General features: G+C 44.7%; 1 protein-coding gene and 1 pseudogene across 5 annotated transcripts in view; both read right to left on the reverse strand.

Moving 5' to 3' along the window:
* The window catches only part of LOC140525228 (serine/threonine/tyrosine-interacting protein pseudogene), a 28204-nt pseudogene extending 24845 nt beyond the window's left edge, over positions 1-3359 (reverse strand).
* Positions 1-12985, reverse strand: part of MAP3K13 (mitogen-activated protein kinase kinase kinase 13) — a 182883-nt gene that overhangs the window by 137788 nt on the left and 32110 nt on the right. Inside the window, exon 1 of one of the 5 annotated variants that reach the window (XR_011973973.1) lies at positions 4206-5772. The exons of 3 other annotated variants lie outside the window; for them this stretch is intronic. The gene's annotated coding sequence lies outside the window, so the exon portion shown is untranslated. Of the gene's footprint in view, positions 1-4205; positions 5773-12985 lie in introns of those variants that run through there. One more of the 5 variants, XM_072640413.1, reaches the window with a different exon arrangement.

Below are 12985 nucleotides of genomic sequence, written 5' to 3' on the forward strand. Positions count from 1 at the left end.
ACAGGGCCTGGCCCTGATAAGTGTTTAATTAACAGATACTTTTCCATTCGTTCGTCTATTAAATTATGAAAGGCTTGTTAGGTTCGAAGCATGGGTTCGAGGTGATGGGGATATAAAGACAAAGTCCAAACAGACCCTGCCCTCACAGAACTTACCTAGTAAGGAGGGGTGGGAGTGGGGAGAAGTGGTGGTGATAAACATAAGCGTAAAGACATCCATAATATTTACAAAGTGAAAGGAGAAGGGAGGGCCCGAGCAGCGAGAGGCTGGGGAACTAAGAAAGGCTTCCTGGAGAAGGAGCCACATCGGACAGTCACCTTTCTCTTCATGGAGGGTTTTGAGCAGAGGGTCGATGATGGTGTATCAGGCACAGGGGCCTCAGAGGTCACACCAGGGAACCAACAAGGAGGGGAATCAGTCTCAAACAGTGTCAAAGACAGGGCTGGAACCCCAGAGTTCAACACTCTTTCTCCTACGCAATGTGGCTTGCCACTTTGTACAGAAGCACATGACAAGGCTTCTGTATAAAATTAGTATTTATATGAACTGTTTCCAAATACTGAAAAGGATGAAAGGTTAAGCAAGTTGTCATTCGGGACAAATGTTGCTTTGATTCTAAACAACGATGAAGACCTTTGGCAAATGTAGAGTCTCTCTGAGTTCATGCTTGGTTTGATGTGAATGGATGATCAGGGGTGAGTGAACAAAGTTATCTCTGTGGCAGCATCCGACTTAAGGAATCTCTCGTATGATCTTGCCTTCCTATCTGTTTGCTGCTTTGAGTCTTTTGTAATCAACAAAAAATAGATGAAGCAAAAGCTCGGGTTCTGTACACCTCTCACCCACTGAGGCTAGAGAATCATCTGTAAAACCCTCCCTGTCCTTTCTCAAAGGCTCACCAAGGAGACAAGGAAAAAAATAGAGATAGGATGAAAGGGATAGGAAAATGTCCCAAATTTTAAACTGGAATGAATCAATTAACTAATCAATCAACAAATATTAAGTGTCTCTTAGGTGATAGGTATTGGCAACAAGGTGGCACAGTGGATAGAGCACTGGGCTTGGAGTCAGGAAGACTCATCTTCCTGAGTTTAAATCTGGCATCAGACACTTACTAGCTGTGAGACCTTGGACAAGTCACTTTACCCTGTTTGCCTCAGTTTCCTCACCTGTAAAATGAGCTGGAGAAGAAAATGGCAAACCACTCCAGTATCTTTCCACAAAAATATACTGGAGACAGAAAACACATCAGGGGAAAAATACCATTTGGCAGAGCATAGCTAAATGCTGGATTATTACTTTTCCTTGTAGTACTTCAAGGATCCATACATTTGTTAGTAGTGAGGGGCAGAGTAAATATTCGAACCCAGGTCTTCTGACTTTCTAAATTCAGAGCTCTTCCCACTAAACCATGATGCCTCTTTCTGATGCAGGTCGTGACTCCCAAATCCTTTGGTAAAATGGTCTCTGAGACATGATTTCTCATCCCGAAGTCAAACTGGTAATGAGCGTCAAGGGTGGAGGACTGGCAAAACGCCATTGGGTTTGGTAATTAAGAGATGATTGGTAAATTTGAGGAGGGTAATTTGGGTGGAATGATGACATCAGGGGCTGGATAGTGAGGATGGGTAAGTGAATGATTGGAAGAAGAGGAGAGGGGAGAATGTGGAGGTTCCTACAAGGGCAGATGAGATGTAGGAGAGTCATATCTCAGTTCATAGCCTCCTTGTGCCTTAGAGGAAGACTTAGGATGGAGGTAAGTTCTTCCGAGAAAAAATTAAAACCTTAACAGCAAAATAAAGGAAATCACGAGAACTGGAGACACTTTATTCTTGGCTAAAAAGAGTGAATCTTAAAAAGTTGGCTATCCCCCTGAATCAATACATGAATGCAAGGCAGTAGCTATCACAAAGCCTACGCTGTTGCTGCTGTTTTTAAACTCAGTGACAGCACAGTGAAATACATGTGGAAGAAGGACGGAAGGTGAGAACAGCCAATGAGATCTTGTATTGCCTTTCTGAGGAAAGGAATGATGGTGGATTTCCTGTGTAAGATTTAAACATCTGTTAAAAAGTGGCAATTATCAAAACTATATGGTACTGTATACAAACTTTTGGATCACTGAACTAGGACATTCCAGAAATGGGTACAAACTATTATAATAACTTATGAATCAATGAAGAGTACCCTTCCACTGTGTCAAATGCTGGAGATAAAAACCCATAGTCCCTGCCCACAAAGAGCCTCTGTTCTAATAGGGTCTAATGGCCAAGGAGGAGTATGTCTGTTGGAGAAATGAATATAAGTTTGTAGATTTATAATAGGACTGGGTCTTAAAATTCATCTAATTAAGCTCCCTCATTTTACACAGCAGGGAGAGGCCTGGACCTACAATTAGGAAGATCTGAATTAAAAAACAACCTAGGTGTGTGATCTGTGGGCAAGTCATTTAGCTTCTGTTTTGCCTCAGTATCCTCCTCTATAAAATGGGGATAATAGCAACAACTTTGCAGGGTGGTTTTGAAAATCAAGTGAGATAATAATTGTCAAATGCTTTGCATGAGACGAGGCACATATTAAGCACCACATAAATGTAATTGTGTTATTCCATAAAAACAAGGGAGACCAGAGCATGACGTGATTGGCCATTCTCCTATGGCTGCTAAGGGGCTGGGTTGGGATTTGAACACAGTTTACAGACATGCTGAGTGCATATTCAGTTCTTCTCCATGGCACCATGCTCCCTCTTCTCTTATAAATTAGAAGTAATACAATCATTTCCTTTTTTGCCTAACCCTTGATTCCCTTCCCATTGGGAGGGAGCGCCTCAGGCCCAGAGCTCCTGCTAGCAGCACCAATTGGCAGCACCTGCTCAGCAACTCACAGATGGAGCTGAGCCGTCCCAACGAATGGGAAAAGAATTCAACGGATTTTGGTGGGACAAATGGAGGTCAATGTGGAGGAGAATCTGGGCCACGCTTCAAGCCAAGCAACTGCACCCAATTCCAAATGTGGCAAAGAAATATGAAAAAGGATCTATTTTTAAAAGAACTAGAGGAAAATAGAAAAATCTATGTATCCCAACTGTGGAAAGAGGGGAGATCACTAGAGAAAAGAGAGAGATGTAATCAAGTATTCTTAGTCTGTGCCTATGCTTTCAGGAAAGGAAAAGTTCCCTGTGTGGAAACCCTGTCTCCTGGGGCAAAACTAACCCTTTTTAAAGAGAAATCTGGCCATCCAAGGTCCAACAGCAGGCATACACTTTGACTTGGTAATTCCATTTATCTTATATACATACACACAGACACATATACATACATATGTACATATATACACACACATCCTTATATACTGCAAGAATTACCCCCCCCCCCAAAAAAAAAACCCAAACCCACCACCCCAGGGATTTCCACAAAGATCCACAGAGTAGCACCTTTCGTTGATGCCTACCAAAACACAAACTTCAAATGCTGCCCCAGGGAACGGAGCGAGTGGCAAAGTCAGCCAGTGTATAATAATCACCCCATGGAATAAGATGAGGCTGTGAAAAAGGCCAAAAGACCATATCAGCACGCAGAAAAGTGCTTATGAAATAATATGGAGGGACAACAGAAGCGAGAGCTGTGATACTCAGGTTCCAAAACCTGCACCTGCCGGAAAGGAGAATTTGGGAAGTAGGCAAAACCACTAGGGTTTGGTGCTCATTAATGAGGTGAAGACCTTTAAATCAGTCATTTAAAAAGCTAAAACTAAAACAAAATCGGATCTAACACCTAGAGGTCTTGCTCCTGCCTTTTTCCATTTGTTTTCTCCTTTTGAAAAGGAGAAATCCCCATGGGAGACTGTCTACATCTGCCACGTGAACAGAAACAGTTGAAAAGCCCAATGAGGGAGGACGAGCGCCTGGCCACTAGCAATCAGTCAGATGGCGCCCGACTTCTGTCTGTTTCTTGGCCTTCCCCTGAAAGTGAAATCCTGACAAGGAATTTCATGACAGCACCACCTGTTTCAGGAGGGAAGCATTTACTGGAAAACTGCCATTCTATTCACTCTTGCCTTTGTCCTCCCTCCGCACATGACAGTTTGGAACTTTCTTCGGCATCTCACCAGCTGACGGCCCTTCCCCCGGGGCGAACCGGGCCATCCCCACTCACTTCTGAGCAAAACCTCAAGCTATTATAACTATTATTTTAATGGCTACTTACTGCACAGCAAGGCAGAGTCTGGCCCACCGGCCCCAAACGCAACAGAACAACAGACGCCTCTTTCCTCACAGACTAAACTTTGTGCCTTCCCGGCAGTTTCTGGATCGGGTTCCTGCTGATACACAATGACTCTGGCCTTGGGAACTACTCCCCAGTTTAGCTAGGTGGGCGGGGGCGGGTTTGTCCAAGTTAACTCCTCTGATATCGGCTTATCAGGGACTTCTCAAAGGTCAGGCTCCATGTGTTTAAAGAGCTTTACATGGGAAGAGAATATTAGAGAAACTTGTAAATTGCATAATCCTTGGGAGCAGGTTTGAGTTTCGGAGGAGCAGCCTGGGAATAAACGGTGGAGAGAGAAGGGGGATCCCCAGACCTCCAGGGAGCTCACTTCCCCCACCTCATTCCACTCCACCCCCTTTTAACCTTTCTTTGTATCCAGAGTCTGTGCCCAACACATAGCAAGTGCTGAATAAATGCTTGCTGATGACGAGCTGAATGATGTTCATGCCTCCACCTTGGTAGCCCCATTTTGTGAATCATAACTGAAAAAGATCAGAAAAATGTTGTAGGTCTCCCCACACCCCATATTCTAGTGACAAGATCTCTAATTCAAGGAATAAATGAGAGGGCTTCCTTTTTCAGCTCTGTGAGCTTATGCCACTACAGAATTTAGGCTTCCAGGGTAGGGGAGAAAGATTGGATCCAGGCTGCCCATCTTTACCAAACATCTGGCATACAAGCTTACTGGCTGATAAGGATGATGCCAAAGTGGTCAGAAAACTGAGCTCCAGATTCTGAGATGCAGGTGACAAATCATGAGGCCCAGGCAAAGAAAGATCTTGGATGGGGAAAACACAATTGTGTGTCTATATGAAGGTCAGAGAGCTGGCCAGTTTGGGTGCCAGAGTGGGAGAAGTCAGTCAGTTGCTTGGTCAGTTAACAAGCTTAGTGTTTACTGTGGGTCAGGCGGAGGGAGACAAAGACAAAGTCCCTGCCCTCAGGGAACTTCCAGTCTAATAGATGAGGCCACAGGCAAGTAAATAAGGGAGAGTCAGGCATTAGCCTGGAAAGGGAGGTGGGGGCCTGACTGCCCAAGCGGAGGAATGATGGACTATATTAGAGGTTAGAGGCAGCCCATGGAGCTTTGGCAGCAGGGATGTGGCTTGGTGGATCAGATAAGTCACTGTGAGAAATACTGACATTTCTACCACCTTGGATTGGCCCAGTCACAAGGGGAAGGGAGGCTACTCCCCAGCTGAGCACTTTGGCCAGTTCTATTAGATGGATTCAGAAAGGAGGCCCGAAAAGGAAAGTGCAAAAAAGGAGTAAGAACCGAGGATTCTGAGAACCAGACAGCTTTGCTGACAGAGGACAAAGTCAACAACAAAAAAAACTGAAGCAATAAATTCATTTTACAGGCTAGCCAGCTGTAAGATAAAACCACAGGAGTTGCCTGCATTCTCATAGGGTGCTGATGGAAATCAGGAAAAAGTGAAAGGCCTCTCTGGAATTGCCAGCTGCCTGGGGGATGGTTCTCACTGCCTGTGAGATCTCATCGGGTCTGAAGGAGGCTTCATTCCCTCCCCCATGCCCCCACCCTCCCAGCTCTCCTCCTTCTGTTAAGAGCACCACGGTGCTTCTAGCCATCATCCCCATCCCTCCAATCATCTAGGTTCACAACCTTGGTGCCACCTCCAACCCATGGGTCTCTGCCCCCCAACCACCAAGTTTGATCAAGTCTACCTCCTCAGGTCTCTTACATCCAGACCCTTCTTTTAACATCTCTGGTCAGTCCCTCATCTCTCACCAAAACCAGTGTAACATTTCCTTATCTCCAGCCTTTCTCCAGTAGAAGCCACCCTGAATACAGCTATCCAGGCTGTCCCTGAGGTTGAAGATTCTGCAGGTCCCTTTAGGAAGGAGCTGTGATGTTTAAAGCTCTAATCTGACTCCAGAGTCTGTACAGAATCACTACACACACACACACACACACACACACACACACACACACACACACACACACACACACACACACACACACCTTGCCTTTTACATACCATACATTCCAACCAAACTGGTCTGTTGTTCTTCACAAATGACAATCCACCTCCCATCTCTAGGTCTTTGCTCAAGCTGTACCTCATGCCTATATACTATCCTGTGACTTAAAATCCCTAACTCCCCTTCCAGGTTCGGCTCAAGTACCATGTCCTTCAAGAGATCTTTATTCAGTCTCTCCGTTATCAGTGTGTCCTCTAACCTTCTAGTTCCAAAATAATGATTACTTATTTTGTATCTGTCCTCAGTTATTTATCTGTGAACATGTGTATTCCCCAGGTGGGTATAATAAACTCCAATCCCCTAGTAGAATCTGCTGTATAATCGGAACTCTGAAAATGAAGATTGATTGACTAAAAGAGAAATATTTAAAATAATAGCAAAAAATTAAGTATTTGGGCATTAACTAACATATATGAGCCAACTTTAAAGACACTTTAAAATAATTTTGTTAGAAACAAAGAAAGAATCGAACACCTCTCAGAATCTCCTCCCAGGCACAGTAAAGGAAGGCAGTCACTACATGTATCTCTAAGGCTTAGAAACAATTCCTGACACATTTTTTCCCTCCTGGACGAAAGATTTCATTGGCATGGGGAACTCCCAGGCAGGAAACTCCCTCCAACAACATAGATTCACACTGCCCTATAATCTTTTTTTTCTTTTTTGGTGGTAATGGGGTCAAATGATTTGCCCAGGGTCACACAGCTAGAAGTTGTCTGAGGCTGGATTTGAACTCAGGTCCTCTTGCCTTCAGGTGGTGTTCTGTGCACTATGGTTCCACCTCACTGCCCCATCTTTACAGTCTGCCTGGAGCACTGAGAGGGTCAGTGGCTTGTTCAGTGTTCCACTGGGTATGTGCCTCCAGAAGGACTCAAATCAGGGTCTTCTCCATCCATTTCCACTAGGCTGCCATGATGGCTTGCGGATGGACTGGTTTGTCCACAGACAGTATGTGTTAGGGACAGGACCTGAAGCCAGCACTTCCTGACTCTCAGGCTGGTACTCTATTCACAATACTGGATGGCTTCTCACCTGGTACCTTGTCCATGTTAGTGTTTAGTGGATTAGTCGGGTCTGACTCTCCGTGACCCATTTGGGGTTTTCGTGGCAAAGACACTGGAAGGGTTAGACATTTCCATCACCTTGTACGTAGCAGGTAGTTAATGTTGGCTGAATGAATCTGATTCTTCCTGCTCAGACATCTCTGCTACCACACACCTTCTGTGGTCACAGCTACTGCCCATCGTCCTTCAGCTGCGTGGAGTGGGGAGGAGAGAGGGAGTCAGGGGCAGATATGTCTGGGTGTTACAGTCTCTCTGTCCTGTTGATTGTCGAGGGCCTCACCTGGCAGGGTCCTAGCCATGATTTATTTTATCCCATCTCTCCAATCATCTTCTCAGCAGGTGCCTTTCCACATTGGGCCTGTACCCTCTGCTCCCCAGATCTTCCCTTTGGGGTATTAGGACCACAGCCAAATCCATACTTTCATGGCTTCAGGAAAAGGCTCAAGGGACCATCCCAAGAACTTTCCCCACACACATCAGGCGTGCTTCCTAGAAGATAAGCAGTTTGAGGGCAGGGAATGATTCTCTTGGCTTTTGTGTTTGAATCCCGAGCCCTCTGCCATTCATTCATGCATTCTTCCCAAGAAGACACATTTTTCATTCTGGAAGGAAGGAAGGAAGGAAGCCTAGAAGGAAGGAGCTGCCCTCAAGGAACACAGTGTACTGAGGGAACTCAACTACATAATACAGGAAATACAGAAAAGTAATTACAAACACATTTTAAACCAGTTTTTATTAATGCTAAGTACTGGAGATCCAGAGATGAAATTTGAATTTGAGAGGGAGGACACAAATGGGGTTAGGTTGGGGGTGGGCTGGTGATCAATCAGTAAATATTTATTAAGCACCTACTATGCGCCCTGCAGCTAGGTGATATGGTGGATCGCGTGAGAACCTGAATTCAAATTCAGCCTCTCTTACTAGCTGCATGACTCCAGGCAAGTCTCTTAGCCTTAGTCTTCTCATCTGTAAAATGGAAGATATAAGTTTCTCCCTCTCAGAGATGCTGTAAGGATTAAATGAGATAATGTTTATAAAAAGTGTTTCGTACAGTGCCTGACTGAGGCTGAACACGTCTTCAAAGGAGTGCCAAAGTCCTTTCAGCTATGTTTAAGCCAATTTGAATAAATGTTGTGATTCCATTTACCTCTTCTAGGCAAAAGGTTGTTCTCATTCTTATCTACAGCATGTTGGAGAGGAGGAGGAGGAGGAAGAAGAGAGAGGAAGGAAAGAAGGAGGGAAGGAAGGAAGGAAGGAAGGAAGGAAGGAAGGAAGGAAGGAAGGAAGGAAGGAAGGAAGGAAGGAAGGAAAGGAAAGGAAAGGAGGGAGGGAGGGAGGAAGGAAGGAGGAGTTTGATCAGCTCTTCTCACTAGACCACCACCTGGGTTACACACTCAGTCTCAAAAAAAGGTTGTTTTTCCACTTGGCTGTTTCTGAGTGTGTTTCACTCCCCCTAATCCCGCACCTACAGAATCAATCCCTCCTTATAAACAACCGAACAGTCTGTCCCGCTTGTCCCTTGAGGTGAGATGGAAGGTGTGGGGTTTTTATTTTTTTAATCAATGGGGGCACTAGTGCATTTGTGCAGTGGTTAGAACACAGGACCAGAGATAAAATCCAACCTTTACCCCTCCAACTCTGTGGCCCTAGGTGAATCACTTCACCACTTCACTCAGTCCCTCCCTCCTAGGGTTGTTTTGATTTGAAGATGGAAAGATGGAATAATTACGAGCTGCTCCGCAGAGCCTGGGAAACAGCAGGAGCACTCCGAATGCTTCTTTCCTTCCCCCTCTCTAGGCTTTAACACTTACTCCGGGGTCACTTTTGCTTCCTTTGCATTACTGTTCTCATTGGGTTCTGCTCACTTCCTCCCTTCGGCATCAGCTCATACAGGCTTCCAGCCTTCTCTGAATTCCTCATAGTCATCCCTTCTTACCACAAAACAACATCCTACTCTACACCACCACCTGTTCAGCCATTTCCCCAATCAACCACAAAAGTACAGTGTTGAATGTTTTCATACACAGGGTGTCCCAGAAGTCTCACCCCAGTTTGGAGCTGTTTATCCTGTGGATAGACTCTCTGTCACTGACCTCCTTGGGGGATGCAAGCAGCAGTGGGATCTCAGGATTACTGGAAAAATTCACAACTCCGCTAACAGAGCAAATGTCTTCTCTCAGACCCTTCAGTGCATCATGATTACCAATTTTCTGTCACCCTCTCATCTTAGAAAGAAAGGGAGATCCTGAGAAGGAATGATTTCTCCATGATCCCAAAGTGGCAAACCCGATGACAAGGATTCCTGGCACAGTGCTCTTTCCACTGTGATGATGCTGCTTTATGTTATATAATGTTGTTGTGTTTAAAATTCATAACTGAAGGAAAGGCTAAAGTTTACTTGGAGGGTAGAGAAAATAAAGGTGTAATTTTTTTCCCATCTAAGTTCACAGACTCCCTAAAATCAGATTGGAATCCCTCCCACTTCCCAGGCTTCTTACACCTCACTTCCCAAGGTGTTCTCTTGGATCCAGTAACAGAGGCCTCCTGGTTGTTCCATCAACCAGACCCTGCATCTCTTACCTCCGGGCATCCCATGCCTGGGGAGCTCTCCTTGCTCCATTGGACTAGGACTACTGACCTTCCTGGCTTCCTTTAGGTCCCAACAAAAATCTCCCCTCTTACAGGAAGCCTTCTCCAACCCCTCCTAATTCCAGCACATTCCCTCTAGTCATCATTTCTTGCTTGGTATATGTTTATTTGGCACATGACCTCCCCCATTAGATTGTGAGTTCCTACAAGGCAGGGATGATATTTTACCTCTTACTGTATCCCCAGCCTCAGTATAGTGTCTGGCACACAGCAGGGGCTTAATAAATGTCTAATGAATGACTTGGCTGATCTAATCATGACCCTCTTCAGGGTTGCAGACCCCACGTTAAGGACCTTTGAGTTAGAAGCTCGCCAATTTGTCAGGATCTTTCCTGGAGCTGAAGCCAGAGCCCCACATATGCTCTGAGGAGGGCAGAGGGCAGTGCCACCTTCTTCCTTGTGGATACTGAGCCTTGAAAATGGATGTTCAGAGTCTAAATGGAGCCATTACTTTATTTTTGTGCCCTCACAGCACACCAAAGCTTCCCTGATCTTTTCAAACAAAATGCTGTAAACCTAGCTACATTATTTTGATAATTACTATTATTATTTCAAACAAAATCATGCCTCCATTTTATACTTGTAAAATTAATTTTTTTTAAACTCAGGGGCTTCAGGTACTTATTACTCTGAGCAAGTCACTTAACTGCCATCTGCCTCAGTTTCCTCATCTGTAAAATGAAGATAATAACAGCACCTGCCTCTCAGAATTGTTGTGAGGATCAAATGAGATATTTATAAAGTGTTCTGAAAACCTTAAAGATTAATATAGATAACTATAACAGCCAGGTCCTGGTTAGTGAGAATAACGGATCCTGCCTTCTTCTGACATAATTGCAAATATTCAAGTTCACATTATTTGAACTTATAATTATGTAAAATATTATTTTATTCTACTGGAAATATGCAGTGAGAATCTGGGAAATACAAGCATTTCCCAGGAGTAATTATTAGGACTTAGCTATATTACTCCTCCTCCTCCTCCTCCCACCACCACCATTCTTTTTCTTCCTCCTACTTCTACTGGTAACCAACCAACCAGACAACCAGCTACTACTATTACTACTACATTATCATCTTTGGGCTTTAATTCAGTCTGATCTTCTTTCCTGCCAAAAAGGTTTTTTTGAATCACCACCCAACTAGTAACTAAGTCACTTAAGTGGATGATTCTCTAGTGGAGATCTCTCTCCAGCTTTCCCGCAAGAGTTTTGTCAAGGATTTTGCTAAGAATCTAGGCAAACTCTATCTATGGTATTCCTTTTGTCTCCCAGTCTAGGAATTCTGTGGGTTGGTTGGTCACAGTCTGTTTGTGATGAAGTCAATCCAGGTCTTTGGGATCCCCTCCTCCTTTTCTAGAGGTGGCTCACCCTCTCTTTAATATTCCATGCTAGGACTCTGCATACTTCCCATCTCCCGTTCTTCATCATCTTTCAGAGATCACTGACAGGGTCTTAATAACCACAGCCACCACTTCTTTTGATACCTGAGAATGGAGACACTTGGGCCTGAAGACATGAACTCAGCAGGGCACAGAGATGCTTTCTTACCATCTCCCTCTTTATCTTGGGGACCAACTCCCTTTGGGCCATGTGGGTTCTAGTCTCTTTCTAGCCCAAAGATTCTTGTCCTTGGCAGAGAAAAGAATCCTCACCAGAGCCTGGCACTATCACCTTCCATTGGTTACTGTTCCTCATGGTCCCTCCACATCCCATCTAACGAGCCCTCTGGGCCATACTGATATCTGCCCTGCTGATGTTTGCTTCTGCCGGCTTAGAGAACAATACCCTCTGACCTGGTTAGACCTCCAGAGAGGTCTATGATCCATAGAGTAGGTAACTTCAAAACTCCCAGCCTGGGGCTGGGCTGTCTTGACCAGTTTGTTAGGATGAAGAGTGTTGAGCTTAGTTTCCTGAAGACTTGCATTTGAATCCTGTCTCAACCTTTATTATTTATGGATCTCTGGGCAAGATATTTAACCTCTCTGTGCCTCAGGTTCATAGTCTGCAAAATGGGGTAATAACACCTACTTCAGGGTTGTTGTGAGGAACAACTGAGGTAAAATGTAAATCAAACCATAAAGCACCATAAAAATGCTAGCTAGTATTATTAAATTACTACAGAAATGCTGGCTAGCATTATTATAGCTCATTATGGCCAGCTCCAGACTAAGCCATGCTTCCATCCCCTCCAGCCATTACCCTCAGTGCTACATGTATAATCCTTCCCTCCACCCTTTCCCCCATTCCCTCATTTCACCTCTTGCTCTGGCCAGTAATCAGATCAATACTCATACTGCTTCTGAAAAAAAGTGGCCCTGTATCTCCCTTTACCTCCTCACTCTCCTACAGATGATAAGCCCCCATCAGGCTATAAACTTCATGAGGCAGGGACCATCCCACTTTGAAATCTTCATTCCTGGTGCTTAGAACAGAGCCAATACTAAGTAAATGCTTTCCTTTCATCCATCCATTCCTTCCTTTTATCCTAAGCAGTGATCCTGTATATTCTTTGACTGCCTTTTCCCCCCCTCATAAAGTGCACAACACCTCTACGAGTTAGGAACTGCCTGTAGTTAAAATTTGTAAAGAAGACATGTTATCCTAGGTACAGAACTGGACACACAGGCATGGAGTGGTCCTTTTACATTCAATCTTGATGTGCTCTAAACCAGACTTCCTGTCTTTCCTCCCAGATCAGCTGCTCTCCCATCGTCCCTCCTTCTGTTAATAGAACCATATCATTGATAGTGCGATTTCAGCATCCCCTCTGACCTCTCTCTCCCCTGCTCCCCAAGTCTGACCACTCGCCGAGTCCTATTCATTCTATTAGAGCATCTGCCCTTGCATTGGATTCCCTTCCTCCTCCTCCCACAGCCACCATCAGGTCCTCCTCTCCTCTTCCCTGGACCACAGAAGCAGCTTCCCCAATAAAAAGGAAGCGCCTTTCATAGATGCTGGAGTGAACTAAGTGTCAGAGACAATGACTTCCTTTTTTGGGTGACGG

This window comes from Notamacropus eugenii, chromosome 2 (genome assembly GCF_028372415.1).
Source record: "Notamacropus eugenii isolate mMacEug1 chromosome 2, mMacEug1.pri_v2, whole genome shotgun sequence".
Taxonomy (NCBI): Eukaryota; Metazoa; Chordata; class Mammalia; order Diprotodontia; family Macropodidae; genus Notamacropus; species Notamacropus eugenii.